Genomic DNA, 23,047 nt, shown 5'->3' with positions numbered 1-23,047 from the left:
GTCTGGCTCTGATTTCATTTTCCCCATGAGAATCATGGGGGTGGGCAGGGGGCCCACAATGCCCACATGAAAGATTGTTGCACGAGGGCCCTCCCAGCTCCGCATTACACTTTGTTATCATGATTTTGAGATCTCTTAATTGCAGGGATATCTCATCCACAACAGGTTCTGCTCAGGTGGGGTCCAGCCCTGCTGGCAGGCACGGGTCATGGAGAGATGCTCAGATGAACACGGCCAATTGAGGAGTGGGAGTGGGCCGTAACAGCAGGCACGTGTATCACCTCATTGCTCTGCTCTGTGTGGGAGGCTCTGCAGTGGGTGAATTTCACCTGCTGGTGCCACCTCATTGCCTTGCTACATTCCTGCTGTCTCTGTCACCCACCAGCACCGCCTGGAATCATCAGCACTTCAGTTACACAATGTTTTAAAAAGAAACAAACAGTCACGGAACATAAAAGCAAAGCAATGCAATCATGAAAATAATAAATAAATAAATGAACAAAAACGTTATTCATGAATTCAATAACCTTCAAAAGTAGCCAGAGGTTGCAGTTCCATTAAAGCAGTTTCTCCACATCACAGACTTGTAAAGCCTTGGAATGAAATCTGCAAGCCCACTTGTGGAAGTGGTTAATCACCCTAATGAAGACAGGAACCATGGGAACCCTTCGCCAACCCACAAGACAATGTAATTCTGAGCCAAGGTGTGACTGGGAATGGATATGGGGAAGCTCACAACCTGGGAAGTGTCTCTGTGCTTGGGGTATGTGAATAGCCCACAATCCAGAGATACCCTCATGGGTACAGCGGACTCTCTGCAGCAAGTAATTAAAGCCGAACAACTTCCCACTCTTGTGGAGATGGTTTCCATTCTTCATTTCTTGCTCCCCACCTGCAGCAGACATCTGACAGCTACAGCTGGTTGTTTCCAACCCAGGAGCCCGGCAGAGTAAGGGAAGATGGAAAGCTTGGCAAGTCAATTTTTATTCCAGGTTGTTACCCTGAGGTAAGGATCAGTATTTACCTCTGAAGATAGGGGTCCCTTTCGCCTCCCAGCCCGTCTTCATCCTGACCTGGCATCTCCTGCATGAAGAGCAACAGCAGGAGTGGGACTTGGAGATGCTGATCTGCTATACAAGGTATAAGGCACCATGCAATCCCCTAAGAAAAACTATGGGTAGACAAAGGTGATACCCATCACCCTTCCAGTCCATGAACAAGACAAGGGCTTTTGAAGATAACTTGCCACATTTTCACTACATTTGTTCTCAGCTATGTTCTCACAATGCCTGTGCCAGTGGGAAGCGACATATGGGTACCGATGCTCCCCCAGCATGTCCTGGATTCTTATCTCCCAAAACACTGCAATGCACTCTGATGCTATCAGATTGGTTTAAAGCAATCCTCCACTGATATCCAAGGTGGTGAGTGGCAAGTGGACACCAGCAATGCTGAGCATCCTTTTGTAGCGTGCTTTGAGAGCTGCCTCACGTGGCTGCATCCCAGCTCAAGGGCAGATGCAGCCTCAGGCAGTGTCTGTTTGGTTCTCCCATCACTGCATCCTCCATGCAGCACCAGCAGCTGCAATGGCACACCTGTGACCCATTGCCTGGCAGCCTGGGAGGATGCTCTTTCAAACACTGTGATCCTGGAATGAGCATGGCATACTAATCCTGAATTCTCTTCTGTATCTGTCTTCATTCTCTACCTATTAGCAGCTTTTAGCTAATTCTAGCTTTACAAAGGTATTCTGTCAGCTAGATAAGTCAATACATCTTCCCTTCTAGGCAAGCAGCCTGGCCAATTATCTGTTATTATCATTTAATTCCATCCTGGACAACATCACTGATTTGGAAAGCCGTGCCTCTTCTCACTGTACCCTACTAAAGCCAACCTGTATCTGGCTCCAAAAAAAAGCTGCAGCCCTACCACATCCCAGCTCTCTGCCATACAATGCACATAATGAAGGGGCCATTCCTCTTTCATGCACAAAAGATGAGGTTATTCTCACTTTGCTTCACACATCTCTTTGTTGAAGGCGGGAGTTAAGGCAGCCTCTCAGCTCCCATAGCAGACTGTGGAGATACTTTTAACGTAGTTTGAGATGCATCTGGACAATACTCTCAGCCGTATGGTGTGATCTTTGGGTGGCTCTGTGTGGAGCAGGGCCCACTGGGCTTCCAGCTGGGATCCAGGTCTCCAATAGATCCGCAGAGCTCATGTGCCAGCTCCATGCATATGACCCAGATTCACATTGGGCACCAAATGGATGCAAGCAGGAACTCAGGCAGTATGTGCAAGTGAAAACACTGCCAAAGAGCCATTTCATTTGTGAACTCCATCCCACCACCTGCATCCCACCTCAATGGCCCAATGGCCAGAGTCCTCCATTTGTTAACACAAACAACACTCTCCCGTCCATCCTTTGCAATAAACACAGAGCCTTTCTCTAAGAGATTCCTTGACAGAGCACTCATGTTACTGTCACCTTAAAGCACACAGGAGGAAGGATCTCTTTCACATACTTCTTTATTACAGCCATGTCTTGCCAGTGTTTCAGCTTTTGGTAATCTGGCTGTGAAATTAGAAGGCCCTGCAGACCATGTATGAAGTCCTTTGTTTGCTGCTTATGAAGAAGTACAAAAAACCCACCTTTTGTTGCCATTAACATAATTAAACAGTTTCATAGGAGCTGTTGCATTCTCGGTGGGATTCACGTTTACTTTGCAGATGTGAATATAAATGTTGGTTTTCCTCTGATCAGCACATTGCCCCAGTTTGTTGCTGTGCCTTTTTGCTCGACCGTTCCTTTAATTTGCTGCACAGATCACATAATGTGGTTTTAGATCTCCGGCATCCATAGCAGTGTGTCACCAGCACAGCAATCTCATGTGCATGCTCAGAAATCAGCCCGGCTCCATCAATAACACTTCTTTTTGTCTTGCTCTGCGTACCCAGCAATAACAAACCCTTTAATGAATCATTTAAACTCTCTCCCGAACCGTAGTGATTTTCTAATTTCACTGTTCCATTCTGCTTTAAGTCATCTTTGACAGCGAGACCCACTGTAATCCTTCACAGGCAGGGAGGAGGAACCTTTGCATTTCAGCAAATGGTTTGTGTGAGGGTTTGGTACAAGCCATGAGGCCGCACAGCTGCCTTCAGATGCTGTTTCCTTCGGACTCTGTAAAAAACACTGTGTTTTAATCTCAGTTTCAGTTTTAGCTCTCTGAAGCTTAGTGTCCAAGTGTGTCGGTACATGCAGCCCAGTCTCTCCCTGAATGAGCAAACAAGTGGAAATTGGTCTCCAAGCATTTTAATCCTCTCAATCCCAACTGCTGGAGCAGGTCCAGAGGGGGCCGTGAAGATGCTCAGAGGTTGGACCACGTCTCCTACGAAGACAGGCTGGGGGAGGTGGGCTTGTTCAGCCTGGATAAGGCTCCAGAAAGACCTTATTGCTACCTCCTTGTAACTGAGGGAGGCTTATAAAAAGGAAGAGTGACTTTTTACATGGTCAAGTTGTAACAGGAAAAGGAGGACTGGCTTTAAACTGAAAGAGGACAAGTTTAGGTTAGATGTTCGGAAAAGATTCTCCATGCCTGGAGGTGTTCAAGGCCAGGCTGGGTAGGGCATTGGGCAGGCTGATCTGCTGGGTGGCAATCCTGCCTACAGCAGGAGGGCTCAGAACTAGATGACCTCCAAAGTCCCTTCCAACCTAAGCCATTCTTTGATTGTGTGATTCTATGATTCAAAACAGAGGTTTTTTTCAGATTGGTTTAAAGCCTGTCAGGAGGGATGAACAGAGCACCCTGCAGTCTCTTTGGCTGCCCTGTTCAATGGCATAGTCAGGAGGCTGGAAGGAGCACTGAGGGTAGCAGCAGGGCAGGCTGAGCAGTGCATCACCACCTGGCCATTGGTGGTTTTGCTGGAATGCACTGCTGTGCAAGATCTGAGAACCCAAACTGTTGGTAAGCTGCTTTAAGCATGAACCTGAATGCTGAGGGTACACCCAGCTGCCTTCCATTGCACAACAAGCTCCCACCAATCCTTACTCTTCTGCTGTGCCCCAGCTACAGAAGCATTGCGCACAGTGTTTTACTGCTTGAGAGATGGGCTGTAGTGTCTGTGGTTGCATATTCAACAGCAGTACTTTAAAAACAGCTGACCCCTGTTGCTTGGAGAGAGGCATCTCCAGAAAAGAGGGGTATTTAGGATGGAGGGAGCACATCGTGCCCCTCCAGCTGTAAGCTGCGTTGAGATTCACAACTGCCCTGCCAGTCTTTAAGGAAACGTTTTAATACTGAGAATGTAGTAACCCGGGAGGTTCAGGCAGCTGTTTTAGCAGACTGTGTTGTCTTTGCATTGACAGGGAAAATATGTCAGAGCAGTTGCCTGGGAACTTGGGAAGGTGAACATGAAACCTTTTCTAAACAAACAGAGAAGCAGAGTACAGATGGCCGGGAGGACAAAGGAAGGGACAAGCAGCATCCCAGCAGCTGGGAAAGAGCAGGGTCTGGCTTGGACTTGCTCCTCTAGGGACAGCATAACAAGGCATCCTCTGAGAAGAGTAGGAAATCTTTACTAAGGGACTGCATGAGAAGAAAGGGTGTCCTCATGAGGATTCCACCCTACCCTTACATTGCCTCCACAATTTGGTGCTGAGTTTAATTAAGTCTTACTCATTTCCAGGGCCCCCAGTGCCCTTAGAGATCCTTAGGGTCAAGCCTGAAGAAGTGCTGAGCACTCAGAATGAAAGTCAACAGGAGCTATCCTTTGAATAGATGAAATGTAAATAAATGCTAAGTCCACAGAAAACCAAGCACGGGGCCTGCTGCACGGGTTGGTGTGGGTGCATCCAAACTCTGATTCTCACTCTTATTGGTGCTCATCTTTCTGCATGTTTTCTAGGGAGAAAATGCAAGGTCATTACACAGGTGTTTTGTAGAAATACATTTGTTAGCACTTGAGAAGCATTAATAGACCCCGTGAAAGCACCAGAGAAACACTCGAGGGAAAATGAATAACTGTGTAGTCAACAAAGGGTTTGAATGGTACGCAATAAATAAAGCCTGTGGCACACATTGAATGGGGAGGATTAAGGAAAATATTGAATGACTACTCAGGCATGGAATGAGTTAGGGATTCTATGGAAAAACTAGTATATGATCATGTAATTAAAAACTGCACCATAATGATCCCTCTCAAGAGGCCGGAGCTGAGAGCAGCCGTAATTTTGGCACTTCCATCATCTGAAGCACTTGACATTGAGCATCAGTGTACTTTGGGTGTAGGTTTTTTAATATCATTCCACAAGTATAGAGGAAAAGCATCTTAATGCTTAAGCCATACGGAACTGGCTGTTTCCCTGTGACTGAGCACCTCTGCTATCTTACAGAGGTAAACACAATATCCAGCATTTACACTTACTCAAGAAGGCAAAGTAAAGGAGAGAGAATATATCAGTAGTGATTTCAAGCTATGGGCAGCTGAGAGAGGCTGATGGCACCTAAATAGGCTTGAAAGAGATTGTTTAGCTTCAAGTGATGCTGTGTGTTTAAGTATTTTGTGGTCAGAAAATGTGCACATCTATAAATGAGAGGTATTTCATCGCAAAGATGAAATTGGTCATGGTTTAGCCATGTGTTTGCAATTGTGTATGTGAAAAGAGTCGCATTCTGTGTGGACATTCTGAGTGTAAGAGCATGAAATTGGACTGGGATGCGCATTATTAGACACAAAGCAAAGCTTCTGTCATTCAGTGATGGAGAAGTCGAGAGAGCTCCTGGGGAGGGAGGAGGGAGTTGGTCAGGCAGGGGGAGGGAATGCACAGGGCAAGACAATCGCAGGGGGAAAAAGTCTGAAAATCTTGAATTTGGCAAGAGGTGGCCAAAATTAATTCTGTTCCTCATCTTCCAAAAGCTAGAATGTGTTGCCTGGATATTTCTTACCTTTCTATTCTGACTTTACCAAGGGAAACATTTCAGAACTAAGCTCTCCCATGCTACACAAGGCATTTTAATGCAAAAGCTGACACATCCCCACTAGTCTCTCTGCATTGCTCACCACACTGGGATGTGCAAAGAACAGGGTGCCAACCACAGACTCCACCACTGTTGGAGCTGCAGCGTTCCACAGCTTCACAGAGGCTGCAGCAATGCAGATGCTGACAGCTTCTGTTCATTAAGCCCACATTACCATTCTTGGAGGAGCCTGACCTTTATTCCTCAAATCAAATGTCAAAGATGTTCGGCAAGAGTTCAGCCTCACGGAGCTGCAGGGAGCTCCTGCTCTGCAGGACAAGCACTGGGGGATGCAGGTCCCCATCTTGGAGGACTTGGACTTGATGATCTTAGAGGTCTTTTCCATGATTCTATGTCCAAAGCTTCCATGCCTAGCAGGTACCTCCAAATACAACACCTTTATACACGTTATCAGCTTTACATCTGTTGAAATGCTGTTTTAACAGGGCTAAGAATCAAGGTAGACCTCTCTCTTTACAACCTTTGGTCTTTTAGTAGAGGAAAGGAGTATGCTGAAAGCCTTCTGAAGGCAATTCCCTGCCTTGATACCATTATAGCTGTACATTCTCAATCACATTGGCCAACATAGAGCTGTCATCCACAGCACAGAGAGTGCTACACACAATCTCCACACTGTCTGAAGCATCATGGGGTGATCAAACACCCTTCTGAACCTGATGATGCTCACTCGTGTCATAAAGGAACCGCAGAGGTGAGAACAGTTGTGTTTGCCATACTTCAAGCCCTTCCTCCTACCAGGAGCCACAATGCTCCTCCTGCCAGCACTGCTACCACGGGATGCCCAGACCTCTTGAGCTGCACTGTTCTAATCACGTTCCCTTTATGTAAGGTTTATATATTTACAGCCTTAACTCCGAGCTGAACAAAGTTTTTCTATAGGAATATACTTGTCAGTCCATCTGTCATTGTAACAATTCCCCGTCTCCTGGCTGTCAGAGAGCCTCAATAAGCTGTGCACTTGCAGATTTATGTGTTGGTAATAACAAAGTAACATGGCACAGACTGCAAAATGTAATTTTCTGCAGAAAAATACAATGTGACCTATTCCATCTCTCTACTGGTCGGTAACATTTTTAGAGTGGCGGTCACCATCTTGTGTCAGCAGATACAAGTCCAAGAAAGACCCTTAGGAGGATCTCTGATACATTGGAATCTGGGCTGTGTGACATAGAATCCTTGCATTCCTTCTCCCTCAGCAACGTGCCATCAGTGCATCCCTGTAGCAAAGGCCAACAGCATCCTGGGCTGGACTACCAGAACCATGGCCAGCAGATGATGGGAAGTCAGCACTGCCTTTTACTCAGTACATCTCAGAACACATCTTGACCACAGTTTTGCAACACCACTATAGTCACCAAGATGGGCATGGGTCTGTGTGAAGAGGGCACAGGATTGGGTCAGGTCCACTGTGGACAACAGAAGGCACTGAAGGTACACACTAGTGGTTTGCCAGTGCCTATGATAAGGTCATCAGGAAGACAGAGCTGGGTGTTTCACAGTAGTAGGGGGACCTACAAGGACAACAACATCCTACTGCTAAAGGCAATGCATGGAATCAGCCCAGCTCTGGACATGGTAAAGACTGAGTCATTGCCATTTAAGCAAATCACAGGTTGAGAGACAATAGATATGGTTTCTGTATGCTATACATTTAGGGCTATTTTCCAGGATATACACTGTATGCAGGTAGTGTTCTAGGATTTGGCTACAGAGGTTTGAGCTGTCAGCATCCACAGAGCAGATGGAAACTGCTTCAGTTAGCTGAGCAGAAGGCACAAGTCAAGGGGAGTGCCAGGTTCTGGAGACTCCAAAAGGGAGGGAGAATGGCCTCAACAGGAAGCTCAGTTTCCTTCTTTCATGTAGCCTTGAAAGGCAGCCTTTTGTATGTGGATAGACAGGACCTCAAAGGAAGAATGCACTTTAATAGGAAGCTCAAAATTGGGCTGTATCTCTCTTGTTGTGATGACCAGTAAGATGCACTGGTATGAGAACCAAATCTCAACTGTTCCTGGATAGCTCCAGCATCCTGGACACATGTGATGGAGGAGCACAGGAACCAGGAACCAAGCACTGATTTGAGCTGGACAGAGAGGACATCCCACACTGCAGATGTGCCCAGCCCAGGCATTGCATTACCCAGCAGGGAGCTCCCATATGGCACGCATTGTGTGACTGCATGCACTCCAAGAGCGTGGCTGGGAAACTCAGACTTTGCTGGCTGGAATCCAAGGCTTCCCAAGCTTGCTGTTTTCTGCTCTCAAGCTGTTGTCATATGCCAGGTCTCACTGATTAATGATCAAAGCATTTTGGCTTCCTTTGCAGAAAATGCATTTGGGAACTTGGTTTGTTTATTGTGCATTGAGGAGACTCTTGGTCTCTTCACTAGTCAACAAGTTATCAAGCAGGATCTGCCAAACACTTACAATGAATCAACATTAGCACCAGATCTGCCACGTCCTCTCACCAAGACCCTGGAGAGCTGTGGAGGACAGTTTTCTGTGTTGCATCTTCAGAGCTGTGGCTGGTTTCTTCCTCTCTCATCCAGAAAGCCCTCCAGTGATCTCAGTGTCTCCTCCCTCTGAGATAAGTTACATCTCAATGGATGCATCCAGCCAGGCAGTCCAGCCATAAAAGGAGGCCAAGAGCACTCATTCATCTCAAATACTCTAAGATTGTAATGGTGTAAATGTGAGTGAGGATCTAAATTTACTGTGTGATCAGAGTCCCGGATAATGCATCTCCACTTCTATTTCTAGACGACACATGAGATCCCCACAGAGTAGAGCACAGCTGAGTGATAGGCACACAACCCCATGGATCCACCACCAATAACTGCATTGTCAGGAGTGATGGGGCAGATACTGCAGGAGAAAAAGAAAAGGAGAGGCTGAGCTAACACTGCACATCAGGAATAATTGCAGCACTGGCTACTGCTGATCCCCAGAAAGGCTGAAGCTTGAACAGGGGTTAAGAGAAAGGAAGGAATAATCACCTTCGTTCTTTGGTTGATTTCCCATTAGATCCTGTAGATGCATGCATGGTTTTAGAGTACTAGAGGAAATGGCAGTGGATGTTTGTCCTGATAAAGAAGTGAACAAACACCTTTACTTGGGGATTAAACCTCCTCCACTTCACACGTTCTGCAGCAGAAAATCTTTTCCTGACCTTTGTCCAACCAGGTTTCACCATCACTTGCCGTGCTTGTCTCTTCGTTTCCACTCAGCACTTTAAGCAAAAGGTGCAGAAGAGTGTGATCCAGTGAGACCTGCTGGAGCCAATGCCTTGTAGGTCCAAGCTGAAATGTTCAAGAATGTGTAATTTCCAATGTGGGTCTATCACAGGGGATGGGATTGATTGGCCCTGGCTATAACCACTCACTTCTCCATCTTCCTAGTTGGGGGCTGTGGAGGGCCATGCAAGAGGCAGGTGATTCTGGATTACTTAGCAGGTGGAACATGCCAAACATGATGAGTAATGGCACTAAATACTTGGTAGGTCCTCTGAGCTGAGGTCCCAACCCAGCTGGTGTCTACAGATCTGTTGTTTGATCCAGGAAGCTCAGACAGCACAGCATAGCATAGCACAGCACAGTACAGGGCAAGATCTTCATGTGGCTCCTGTCCTCAATTCAATTGGCCACATCTCAAGACAAGTTTTGAAGTTAACTCTTCACTTTTAAAGTCACCCCTTACATCTTGCCTTGCTGTTTAGAACTCCTTCTTCTAAAGCCTGGACACAAGGAGACCTTTTTATGTGCAGCTGAAGAGCCCTCTACTGTCACAAATCTCCCCCCCCTTCAAGTGCAGATACTTACAGACATCTACCAGGTCACTACCTTGTACGCTCCTAAATAGACAAAAGAGACCAAACCTCTTCAGTGCATTGCATTAATGCAGGTCTTCAAGCAGCATGCCTTCTAGCAGGTATGCTCTCCTGTTGGTGGTGACTCCTCAAATGAAATCTGAGATGTTCATAGAACCATTAAGGTTGGAGAAGACTAAGACTAAAATCATCTAGTCCAACCATGAAACCACCATGCATGCCCACTAAACAGTGCCTCTCTACTCTTTCTTTGAAAACCTCCATGAATGGTGACCTTACAACCTCCTATCAGTTTTCTTACAAGATCCAGGACTGTTGGCCTCAATATCTCATCCAAACTCCATTGAAGGTCATGCTTTAAATATTAAAGAGCTTTTCTCTGGTATTTTGTAGCTGTATCATGCAGTCTTGAAACCTTTTCACTCCAAAACACCACTGCTCACTGCCTCATGGATAACTGCTAATAACCTCACAGGTACCTGAAAGACACCTGTTGTGGACACCATTGTGAGCAGTGCCCACCACAGCAATCTTTATCCAAGAACAATATGAACACCCATAGGCAGAAGTGAGTAGGAGTCTGAGGGCTGAAAGCCAAAGCTCTGACTGTGAATCATCTCCAATTCCTCCATCCTCGTTGCTTGTCCTCTCCTGGCGTTGATGGGCATCACACAGCAAAGAGGACAGAAGAAAATATTCTGATTTGGCCTCCTGACCTGAGAGCAGACTAACCACCCAGCAGTTTGACAGCCAATCAATGGGCCTGATTAATTAACTCCTAATAAGTTAATCTGAGCACTGAGGCAGAGAGAAGGCCTCCTGATGAAAGCAGCTCTCTGACGCCTTGCAGGCAGAGGAAGGAAATCGATTCCCTGCCTGCCCCATTTATCACGGTGAAACAAAGAGTTTCATTGAATAACCATGCTGGATGGATGAAATGTCATAGTGTCATTGAATGGAGATGTGTGTGGGCCAGCACTCACACTGCTGAAGGGTCCTCGAGTATCTCTCCCCTGAGTCGAAGCTGAAGTAATATACAAAAGAAGAGACATGAGACTTGTACAGGGAAGGAATTGTGACTAACAGTGCACGAAAGTCTCTTTCCATATGAGGCACTCCAAGAACCATACCCTGAGCGTGGTCAGTTTTCACATGTCCCCTGTGCTGTCGTTAGAGCTGTGGTTTCTGAAACAGGGAGGATTATCCTGGATACAGCTTTATCTGCCTGTCTGAGAGGGTGCTTTGAAGATCCATAAGCAGCCCAGCTTTCTAAGTTCTGGCAGGCAAGACCTGTCAGAGGCACAGAGCCCTCTGGAGATGCCTCAGCAGAGAAACACATCTTCTCTGCTGCAAATTCCCTGATGTGAGCAAGCCCTAAGCAGGCAGGATGTAGTGAGTGCAAGGAAATTATCCCTGTGAAGCTGACTTCATGTTAATCTGATTGCATTTTAGAAATCAAAGGAGACCCTGCCACCTTAAGTGTCAGGGGACCAACGGGGCTTCTGGTGAGTGGATCCATCCTATGTCCTGCAGGTATATCTGGAAGACAAGGACACAAGTTGACCACATTCCCTTTCAGCCTTGTAGTCTGACACCCTGGATTCAAGGTGTCCTTTGAGCATCACCAGCACTGCTCTGTCCTATCCCCTCCCCTGTCACTTAGTGTGATTTCAGGTTCAGCAACATATTCAACTTACATACCTTCAACAAGCTGCCCAGGCATGTGCTCTACAGCAAATATGTGATGTATCAGCTTTACAGAGCCCTCTTCTGTTCCAAGGAAACAGTAAAAAACTGCAGCATGATCTTCCTTCTCATATCACCATCCCTGGAGGCATTCTAGAACTACAGAGATGTGGCACTGAGGCACATGGTATGTGGGCATGGTGGAGATGGGTTGTAATTGGACTCAGTGGTCTCAGAGGTCTTTTCTAACCTCAGTGATTCCCTACACAACACATACCCTTTATTTAGCACCAAGGATCACAAGCACTGCTCAATGATCAGATAAACAAAAAGCATGTACAATGCCAGAGATTTTGGTTTGGCCACCCGAAAGAAGATGCCTCAGTCACATACCTGACAGTGCTGTCCAGTCCATACTGTGTTTCTGAGCCTACAGGAGGCTGTATGAGTGTGCTGTATCCCTGTGTGCACAGCTGCACAAAGAGAGGTCACACCAGAGTGAGCCCATTTAGGTGAACATGCAGTCACTGATATAACATGCATCAATAGAAATTGTTCCTTCAGCTGCCAGACAATAGGCTGGAAAGCATTAAAATCACTTTGGATTCTGGAGGGACAACTGTCTACATGGATTTAAAGTGGCTCCAGACGCTCTTGCTTCATTAAATGTGTCTCAGGGGATAAATCAGATGTCCACATATTGTTTGCTGGTCTCTGAATACCTGCTCTAGAAATAATGTTTTGGCCAGTTAGCTTCATGTATCATTAACATCACATTAACCTAAATATGGTCGTTTATCTGCAGGCTCTACACATCATAAACAGCCACTTGATGACTGAAAACAAGACCATCCTGCTCTAACTGCATCAAATACGATCATTCCCTTACTTACGCTGCTATTAAACAAAGTGGCAACACAAGTAGATCAAATAAGCCACCACCCGGAAGCCCAGCATCACCATTAATGGTTTTAGCAAACATCTGTTTGAAAGACACTTAACCTTCAGGATAGGCCACGTCGTGCTCTGTGTGAGCTGTTGCATCCCCACACACGCTCACACCAGCCAAGAGGAGCGCAGTAGCTCTCCTCTCCTTTCCATCTTCCAGAGAAGTTTGATTTCATGTGTACTCTAATGCATAACGTCAATATACTCCTGCACTCCTCTGCAGGTCCTTGGATGTTTGTGTTTGCACGCATAAATAATATACGGAGGGAAAATGCAGCTCAGGAAATGAACTTTGTAGTTTGTTTTGAAGGAGGTCAGGCCTGTAGCCACACTTTCCTATTGGTGCAGGGAGACACAGAGCCTTATGGCCAGACTCTGATTTCTCCCTTGCTGCATAATCACAGTGGAGGTAGCAACTGTCATCCTCATCCCACTGCGTATTTTAATGTTTGCTTTTCTTACAGCGTCCCACAGAGGCAATTAAACGGGGTGGGGAATTAAGCTCTCAGCATGTCTGCATTTCCACAAGGGCATTTTTAATGATGGTTTCCTAGCTGAAGTCTTTGCTGGGTTTGGGCTCATCACTTCCTTTTGTGTAGGCTCCTCCATATGTCCTTGACAAGACGAAGCCCCCAGATCTGTCCTCACAGTCAGTGGTATCAGCACTAACTACTGTCACTCTGTTGTGTTCTCCCAGAGCTGCTTTGCCAACCTGAGAGCCAGGGCCATGTACAAACCAGCGTTACAGAGTGAGGTTGAATGGAAACTGATGTGTTACTACCAGAGATGGGGCTGTGGCTTCAAGCTAAGAAGAGCTTACAAAGTGGGCAGAAGCTTTTGGTGCATATCTCCATTATGCAGATGTCAGGAAGATGCCCCCACTTGCCTGGTTGTCTCCAGCAATGTTTCTGCTCAGTGCTCTGTGATGGGCATACCCGCTTGCTCCTTCAGGCCCATCCCTTGGAGGCCAAACCAACAAATATTCTCTTCCATCAAACGCAGCCTTTGCTTCACAATGAGCCTCTAAAGGTTGATGCAAGCAACAGCACTGACACGCAAAACACCAAGAACCCCCTGAAAGCACCACTCCTGCATCACTGTCCTCATTCCCCCAGCCCTCCAGCTTCTTGTAGGCTACTGGTGCATCCCACCAACCACACTGATAAGCCCCAGGGTTGGGCTTCCAGTCACTCCTACTCGAACCTGTGCTATATATTCCAACAGTTTAATTGAGACTAATGGGCCTGTAAGTGCAGGTCTGTTAGCAATATGCCACAGCACGCCTGCCATATGCTGCACATTGCCATCCTGAGAGGCCTCCTCTCACCTACTTCTCACAGCCCTAACTGGACATACTTTGCTGAAAGCCTTAGCACTGAGGCTGCAGTGGGAGCAGCACGTATACAGGCAGACAAGCCATGGGGTGGGTAGCTGTATTTCCATTCCAGATTCAGAAAAGGAAGAGAGCAGCGGTGATGCATGAATAGCAAAGCCCTTGCCAGTGTGTCCTGTCTCCCCTTTCCCAGCACACGCAGGACAGAGGAGACCCTCACAAGGAAGGTGGGAGCAAAAATGCTTTGCTAGATGTGTGGATTGCAAACTCTCAGGGTATTTTCTGTTCCACGAGAAGAAAAAAACAAACAACTTTCTCCAGGCACTTGGTCTGTCTTTTTTTTCCATTGGAAATATTTACTGCCTGTATGAGGGCTGCTAAATTTCATCCTCTCTCTTCCCACAGTGCACACTGCCCAGGCTGCTGGTGAGACATGCAAAGGCCCTACAGAGCCACCCACCACACCTGCAGAACAGCTACAAAGCTCTGTGTTTGCAACCATCAGAGCCATCCTTTTGAGTGCTTGCTTCAGAATCTGAGCATTTCCAAATGTTTCCAGCTCCCAGACTACCTCTTTCCCTCTGCCTTCCCCAGCTGTCCTTTACTTTGCTATTTGCTTTACTTTACGAAGAGTGCTCCTTGCTCCCGTTGATCCCAGCAGTCTTAACTGCTCTGAATTCAGACCACCACATGCACAGTGCCAGGCACAGCTCACAAGACTGTGCTGCAGCATCTGTGTTCTGCTTGATACATCTACAGCAAAAGATTCAATTTCTTATTCTCATTCCTATTCTGTGATAGGTCCATCCTGATGGAAAAGCATCTTAGCTGAGGGACAGTAGTGTGGTCCCCATGGCACAACAGCATCCATTTCCCTACTGTAAGCTGATATGCACTGGAGAGGAGCAAACATGGGAAGACAGAAAGTGAAAAATTCAATCTGTCGGCAGAAAATGAAGAGGTCAGCAGGAAGTTCTGGGACAGGTGATTTTTTGTTTGCTGAATTTTATTGTATGTTTTTTTCTGTTAAAAGATCAAGCATCCCACAAAGCAAAAGAAAGTAGAACCACTGCAATAGAAGGTGTCAAAACATGGGCCGGCTGTATATCTAACGCTGCCCCAAAGGAGTGCCTTCATTATTCAGGGCAAGGCTGCAGCCAGGAGTGAAAAATCACAGCTCAGAAAGAGACAGAGGAGAAAATCTGTTTGGGAAGTGGTGTGGGCAATCTGAACCACCAGTCCAATCTCTGCTGCAGCAGGTTTGGGCCTCCAAGGATAGCACCATAGCAATAGGCCCACCTCTCAACAGAGCGCTTTCACACTTCATTTCGCTCAAGCAAGATGTTCTACTCCTTGAATGCCACCAGACAGTTCATTCCTTGAAAGATGCTAATTACTGCTGATTGGTTTATTAGCTTGCTGCCAAGAATCCATAATTTTCCTAGGAAAGGCAACGCCAGCCAGATTCTTTTTGAGATGAGACCTGTAGGACTTAACTCTTCATGTTCTGCAGTGTGTGTGAGCAGCACTCACAGCCAGGGCTGGCTCTGGGGCAGCACCAGCAGCAGGTTGTAACCGTGTCAGCTCCCTGGAGAGCAATCCTCAGCTCTAATTTATGTTATGTAGACATGCAGATGAGCTGCAGCTCCAGAGAGGAGATGATGGAAGCACTGGCATGACCACCGACGGTGTCTGATGATAGTCATTGCCCAGGCCATACACTCTGCAGACCTTTCCCTTTGCAAGAGAACCACAAACCAAACATGGGTTTGATGGAGGATACTATGCATGAATAAGAAGTATTTTGCAACAGTAGAGCACTGGTACCCTATATTTGGAGTGATGTCAATAGCTTTTGGGGGGCTCATGGCAGTTCAGAGGCAATGTGGAAGAGTGCACTTCCCCTACAAAAGAAGTCCTGCTGCATGTTGAGGTTGAGATGAATCCTAGTGCTCACCCTAGATATGAGAAACCAAGATGCATTATGTCCAGTTTTGCCTACCTTACCAGACAAAGACAACTGAAAGGTTAAAGCTGCTGCTTTTCCTTGGTACAGGATACTTCCATGGCTTGGTCCTAACAGTCCTAACCCTCGGATGGTTGGACTAGATGATCTTATAGGTCCTTTCCAACCTTGTGGTTCTATGATCCTCCTGAATCTACATGGCGTTTCCTCTGAGGGTTCAGCAGCACAGGGCCCCATAGGAGCACCAACAAGTCAATGTGGGGTCAAGGGGACCAACTGCAACCCCATCACCCTTCCCAAGTTCTAGCACTCCTGTTGGTTTCCAGCACGGCCCAAGTTCCTTCCACGCTTTCCAAAATGCAATTCCCTGCCATGCAATTGCAACCTGCATTCTTTGTTTCTAGACAGCGACCTTGCATCCAGCTGTATTACAGTGCATCTTGCTTGATTGCATTTGCCACGCCAGGCAAGGCAGATTGATTGCGAACTATTTACTTCAGCTATTCGCTCTTCATTATTCACAGTATGAGATTCATCCCATAAACGAGGGAACAGGCTAGAATTGCTCTTTATTGGTTTTGTTCCCTGATCATGTTCTGAGTCTTTTATAAACAGGAGGAGGGAAATTACAGGTATTTCAAAATAACCACACAAACATATCCTGCATCAATTTGTTTTAGCAAAGGCATATTTGCTGGAGCTGATTCAAGAATTAGACAGGGAAAACAACAACAACAACCTGTGAGCTCCTTTCCTCCTTTCATAATCCTTCAAAAGCAGATGATAATCTTTCATTAAAACCAGATATGTACTTCTGAAAGAAATCCAACCACGGTCACGTTTATTTTGGTATTTTCCAGACTTTCCCATTGAGGGAGATTTGTTTTACTAAAAAGCAGATCTGGATTGTTATGATCCCAATTGAAGGTATCGCTGTCCCCTCCTTCCCATCTGCCAATACAATGGTAGCAACCAAGCAATGTCAGCTCTTCCAGCTCCTCCAGTTTCTGTCTTCTCCTTCAGCTTCACATTTCTTATCTTGGTCATACAGTATGTGGAATTTCCAAATGCATTCCCATTCAAGAATAAGACACACCAGGGACTGATTCATATCCAAGAGCAAATACAAAGAAGTACCTTCAGCCCTCCGCTGGCCAAGGAGTGCAAATGATTGGGCTATTTAAGTAATTTCTAGGAAATGAGCTGGGAGGGCAATGTTCAATCAGTGGCAGCCATGAACCCATTAAATGACTGTGCTGGCTGGATTCAGACAATGGTGTTGTGAACTGCACAAGCTTCAGGAACAGATATTCTTTCTCCCAAGGAGGTTACAGTCAAATTTACTTAATATTCACTCTAAGAATTTTTACCTGTAAAGTTCCTTCCCAGAGAAGCCACTTTTCAAAGCGATGTGTCAGAGCAGTTTGGTTTAAATCCCCAGCACACCCAGATGCCTTTGCAGTCATCAGCCACCACGGTTCTCCACTTAAATCATGCTGAGCACAACCCAGAAATGCCAGAGCAATGGATTGTAAAGTTGAATTCACACATCCGCAGTGCAGAAACCCAGTGGGACTGAAATTTATATGGATAATGAGTCTATCCAATTAACAGAGTTAACACTAACGTGTTTTGGAAAGGATATTACTAAACCTCCTACAGCTGGGCTGAGCCAATTTCTAACTGTTGGAGGCTGGATGGGATTTGCATGGGAGGAGGAGTCCTAGATAATCTCTATGGGGTTCCACCACCAGCATAAAGTGCTCTTGCTGACATAACCTGCACTAGGAAGGCTCTCCCCCAGCCTAACCTTCCCTAAGGGATGGTCTCAGCCTCAAGCAAACACAGTGTCTGCTGGGCTATATGGCCCACCCTGACGCAGACAGCCTGATGGAGAAAGGCAAGCTGAAGGATGGTGATGGCAGCACAGCTGGTCACAATGATGCTGACCAACTCCTGAGTATCTGGGATTCTGAGAAGCAGCTTCTTACTATCTCAAATGGGCCACAGAGCCGTGCAGACCATGAAAAAGCACCCGCTCTCTCCCGGAAGAAAGGCATCCTGGAGCTCTGATGGATAACACCGTCCTCCCCCATGGCTGTATCCATGCTTACTCAACACCTTCCTTCATATACTTTCAGTATCAGCCTATACCTCTGATTATTCCAAGACCTCACATGCAGACTGGAGGGTGTACTTTAAATGTGCCTTGCACTGGTGACTTTCTTGGCATCGTGCTCTCTGAAGCACTGCAAACAGCAGCCATGCTTAACAAATAGATTACCACCATTGTTTATTCATGAAATATTTATGATAAATTTCAGTTTTCTTGAAGGAAAAAAAAAAGGGAAGCAGTGTACTAAACATGAATAACAACTTGGATGAAGTGTTGGAGGAGTCTTTCTTTCTGCAAATGCACAACATTCAAATCTTCGTGAAAGAGCAGTATATCTCTTTATCTGCTGATTTAACACAAACTCTGGGAGCTCCACAGATGTGTCCTTGCATGTTTATTAGTGGGGGGCTGCCTGAAATGAGTCTTTTGGTCCTTCCTGGAAATACTGCAGGACATGGCCAGTGACAAGAAGGTCAGTCAATGACTAAGCTTGTCTGGTTGTTCATATACTGATATGAATGGAACTGGGATGAAGAAGAAGAGACTCGGGGGATGCATTATTGCCTCTACAATGCCCTGAAGGAATGTTGTTGTGAGGCAGGGGTCAGCCTCTGCTCCCAGTAACAGCAATTGGACAAGAGGTAATGGCCTTAAGCTGTAGCAGGGGAGGTTTGGATTGAATATTAGCCACTGGCACAGGCTGCCCAGGGAAGTGGTGGAGTCACTGTCTTTGGAGGTGTCCAAGAACTTGGGAGATGTGGCACGGACAGATGCAGTCAGTGGGCATGGCAGGGTTGGACTTGGGGATCTTAGAGGTATTTCCAGTATTAATGATTCCATGACTATGATTCTCTGACTCTATACATCACAGTTTAGAAGGACTCCTGGAGATCTGACCTATGGCTACTCTACCTTTCAACCAGGCTGAAAGTCTGTCTCCCATCCCTTAGAGTACTTTGGAAGCCTTCAGAATCTCATCCTATGTTCTCAAATGTAGCAAGTAATTTCCTGGGATGAAACATACATTGTGGCAACAGACACTGCTAATAACCCCTTAAAAAGCAGTAAATCCAATCCATGCCTTCACAGAAATGAATAGATTCTCAGAAACGTGTTTTTTGTCATGATGAAGGAGATCCAGGAGCAATACCACAGGTTGGAAGTTCATAACTGAAGTCTTTCCCAGTCAGAGGTCTCAAAGCTCAGCCATGGAAAAGAACAGTTACATGTGCTCCTCCAAGGCTGGAAAGTCCCCCATGCTCTTGTGATGCAGTTTTGGGTAAGACAGCATCCCCAAAGTCCATGATCACTGTTGGCTCTGGAGGCAGGAAATTAATGGCCTTTAGTAAGAATTACTCTGTCTGAAATTACTGCCCAGACACATAGGCAGAAGGGAAGAGCAGCCCTAAGAATGTCTTGAGTAGTTACAGATGAGCACCAAGGCACGCACTTGGAAGGGCAAGGTGAAGATGGTGTTGCTCATAGGAGCAGACTCTGCCCCCTGTGAGACCTTTAGTGCGACAAGAGCAAATTGCTGCAAATTGCAAGCAGAGATGTGGGTGCTTCAGCAAGAGCTGAAGGAACATTTGTTCTGCTTTGGGCAGCGCTTTTATGAAAGCTTATTTTATTTGGTGCAACGTATTTGTGTAACATATAAACTTTTATGGAACCTCGGTCAATAAAATCCTTAATGAACATCAAATAGTGAAAATAATAAAAATCTTAATTGAAGGCAGCAATACCAACTTTACAGTGAAACATAAACCACAGCAAAGAGGCAACGTATATTTTATAGGACATAACAGCACAGATAGGTACATGTATTTAGAAGTACCAAGTGTGCATATGGTCACACCGTTATCAGCAGCATAGATGTTGGGTTTCTAGCTGCTGATCTTGGTCCTCAGCTTGAAAAAAAGGAGAAAGTCATGGTTTATATGTGTGTGTATTTCTGCAAAGCATTGCTTTGAGAGGTAGGTGAAAAGAGAAGGAGCAACACATGAGATCTTCCCATCTGTATGTATGTATTTTCTGTATTTCTCTGGCTTTGAAAAGGACCAGTAAAAAACCTGGATGGGGACGGGTATAACTCCAAAAGATACACATGCAAATATTATTCCAGGTAAACTCCTAAATCTATTCCTTCTGTTGACAAGGTAATTACAGGAGAAGGCTACTTATTGTTTAAGAGAGAAGGACATTGACTGCAAAGCATTTTTAGTCAAAAAGGAAAAGAGCTGTCCTCATTGGCGATAAACACTCATGTCACTCCTCTTCAACATCTTCATCAACCTGCTAGAAAATGTGCAGTGCACTTGTGCAGTTCTAAAAACCCCTCAAATAGCAGAGAGGTCCTTTGCCATTGTTCCCAAGAGCTGGATTACCTTGGGTTTTGGAAGAAGGCTCTCAGCCAGAGCTCTGCTGTCAGGACTTTTCTCTGAATTTCAGTTCTTTGTAAATATTCTGCAGTGAAGAAATCCATTTTGTATGTTGGTCCTCATCCTCAAGATGTTTTCAGCCAATCCTCAGAGAAGCTGTTGCCAAGCGCTCCGACGTCCCAGACACTTTGTCTCTCATACAATGGAAGGTACAGTTACGTTGACATGCATTTGTTTACAATACCTGTACTGATTATTTACAGGTTTTAATTTTTCTTATTACCCTTGGTTTGCCTTTCCAGACATTCACTTCTAAAGATCTTCCTCATCCTTACTAATCTCTTTGAGACATTTTGTTTCAAAGGCACTTTTTCCCAGGAACTGTAGTTCTGTGATTCTTAGCTCATCTTCACAAACACAATAATACAAGCAAGGGAACCCAAATAACTCGGTCAGAACCAGCAGGGAATTATACCACGTTTCCTTTCTGGGATGTTCCAGCAAATCCATCACCCCACAGCCCAGGTGGGACATCCAATGGGTGAGTCAACGGTGAACAGCTTTATAGGTATAACCTTGGGCTGAAAGGAATCACTGCCCAAGGGTATGGGACACGTTAACATGATGCATGTGGGGACTACACAAAGCTTATTCTGAGATGTTTAGGGAAGCAACTAAAGGCAGGAAAGGGGAGAAAGTCCATGTAAGCCCTCACTGTGTCTGCTTGAGGGGGTCTGATCACCATGAGCTGGAGCAAGGCTGTGGTCTCAGTAACTCATATATCCAAGTGCCAGCAACTGGGGAGAACTGTGATCTATGGGTAGATACTGGGCAGACTGAGTGCCTAAGCCCAGCTTATAGGGTATCCTATATATATACCTATACCCAGCTTAAAGGTATCCATACTGACTATACACATATAAATCTTCCACTAATTATCTCTCATCCTGAGCAGCCAGAGAGGATACTAGAATGAGGTCATTGGTGCACCCAAAGGGTTTGGGTGCAGCCATCAGGAGGAAAGCCTGTTCAGTCATTTGTGTATGAATCATTTGATCTCCAGACCAAAGAATGGTATCTGTTGTATTTACTGGCAAAGGTGAGAACCTCCAAGAGCTGCCTTGTCTCTACTCATCCCTCCTGCCCTACAATCCTGAAAGTTATTCCAGGCCACGCTGCTGAGTTCTGGTCTGTAATAATAAAGATTGTTTGGGTTTGAAATGAATCAAAAATGAATCATAGATATATAGTTCACTCCTCACCTGGAAAGAGCTGCTTTACTTACTTCCTCCTGATCTCTCAGACAATCTATTTCTCCTTTCACCACACTCTCAACCCATGTCATAGTCTGCTAAGCTTGGCACAGCCCCAAGTGCATCCTTGGACTCGTACCAAATGTAATTGAGCCCAACATATTATAAGCATCCCTCTCTTTTCTGGTTACAGAATGTGTCTTCCATCACACTATACTCAAATCCATCTTTACTTGCCTTTTGGATTTCCCTAAGCCCCTCACAGAAGTTTGTCTGATGAATCCATCAAACTTGAGTTCAATCAGCTGCACTCATAAAGGGCTGAAAGTGAGATTTCCTGCCATCCCAACCCCACCTCCTGTCCACAGGAAACATCAGTAGCTTCTAACGGGCTCATCTCACCTTGAGGTGAGTTCTCCAGATGGTGATATTTTCTTCTGTGTACCAAAGGGAACTCTCTGAAGATGTGGCTCTGGCTAGTTTTTGTTATAATGTGTCTTGTTCTCTGAAAATATGGAAAACAGTACCATCCTGCTGCATTAAACCTTGGCATTAGACACAGGGTAGTGACAGATGGATACAAAATGGATGAGACTCAAAATCCTCTTGGAGAATTTCCTTCACATTGTCCTGGGCCTCTGAGATGTCCTGCAGTAAATCAAAGCAGTCCATCTTCCATAAGCAACCTCTCATGATTCATCAGTTATGCAAATAGTTTATCTGATCTTTCTCTTCTCAGTTTTATGAATTCATTTACCAAATGCAACCATCTGAACTGAACCACCATCTCCCTTTGTAGTTGACAGAGGAAAATAAATGTGTTCCTCTCATTCTAAATGAGTCTAAGTGAAGCACACTCTACCAGCTCTTTTGTAGGTGTATACATTACACAACTCTGAAGCTGGTGAGACAAATCCAGTCCAACATCTCAGTCCATGGCCCACGGGAGATGCCAGAGCAAGGATGTTTCTATCACACCTCTACCCAGCCTCACAGTCTGCTGTAGATTTTCATGTTTGGGGATTATTTCCATATTCTATGCTCTACTTTCCATAGAGGAGAGCCTTTTAATGACTAAATTTGGAAGTCAGCCTTTCACGGAGATCAGCCATTTCCAGAGTTGGGCTGTGCCTACAGATTGTCTCCTTAACCACTGATTATACCCTCTTTATCTTACTGGCACTATTTATCTGCTCTGTATGATGGTACACGGCAAGGTACATGGGTCAAATATCCCATTTCTCTCACCTTGATCACTTGCTTAAAGCAAAACCCCAAAATCTTAACCCACCTTCCTTTATTCCGTGCAAAATTAGGGAGCAAATGCAGATATTTGATACGCTGTCAGTCTCAGTGACACCATTCACCAGGAAAGGAAAAAGTCAGGAGTCCCAGTAGCACACAAACCAATAATCCAGAGCTGCAAAGTCAGACAGGCAGAGACTAGGCCCACCTTCATCTGTGGCCTTCAGTTGACTTGCTTTGTAGCTTTACTGCAAGGCAA

General features: G+C 45.6%; 1 long non-coding RNA gene across 1 annotated transcript in view; it reads right to left on the bottom strand.

Moving 5' to 3' along the window:
* The window catches only part of LOC107321212, a 129,512-nt gene that overhangs the window by 87,490 nt on the left and 18,975 nt on the right, over positions 1 to 23,047 (bottom strand). The gene's annotated exons all lie outside the window — the stretch shown is intronic.

This window comes from Coturnix japonica, chromosome 15, assembly GCF_001577835.2.
Source record: "Coturnix japonica isolate 7356 chromosome 15, Coturnix japonica 2.1, whole genome shotgun sequence".
Lineage (NCBI taxonomy): Eukaryota > Metazoa > Chordata > Aves > Galliformes > Phasianidae > Coturnix > Coturnix japonica.
Note: the sequence above shows the minus strand (reverse complement) of the source record. Positions and strands in the feature narration are given on the sequence as shown.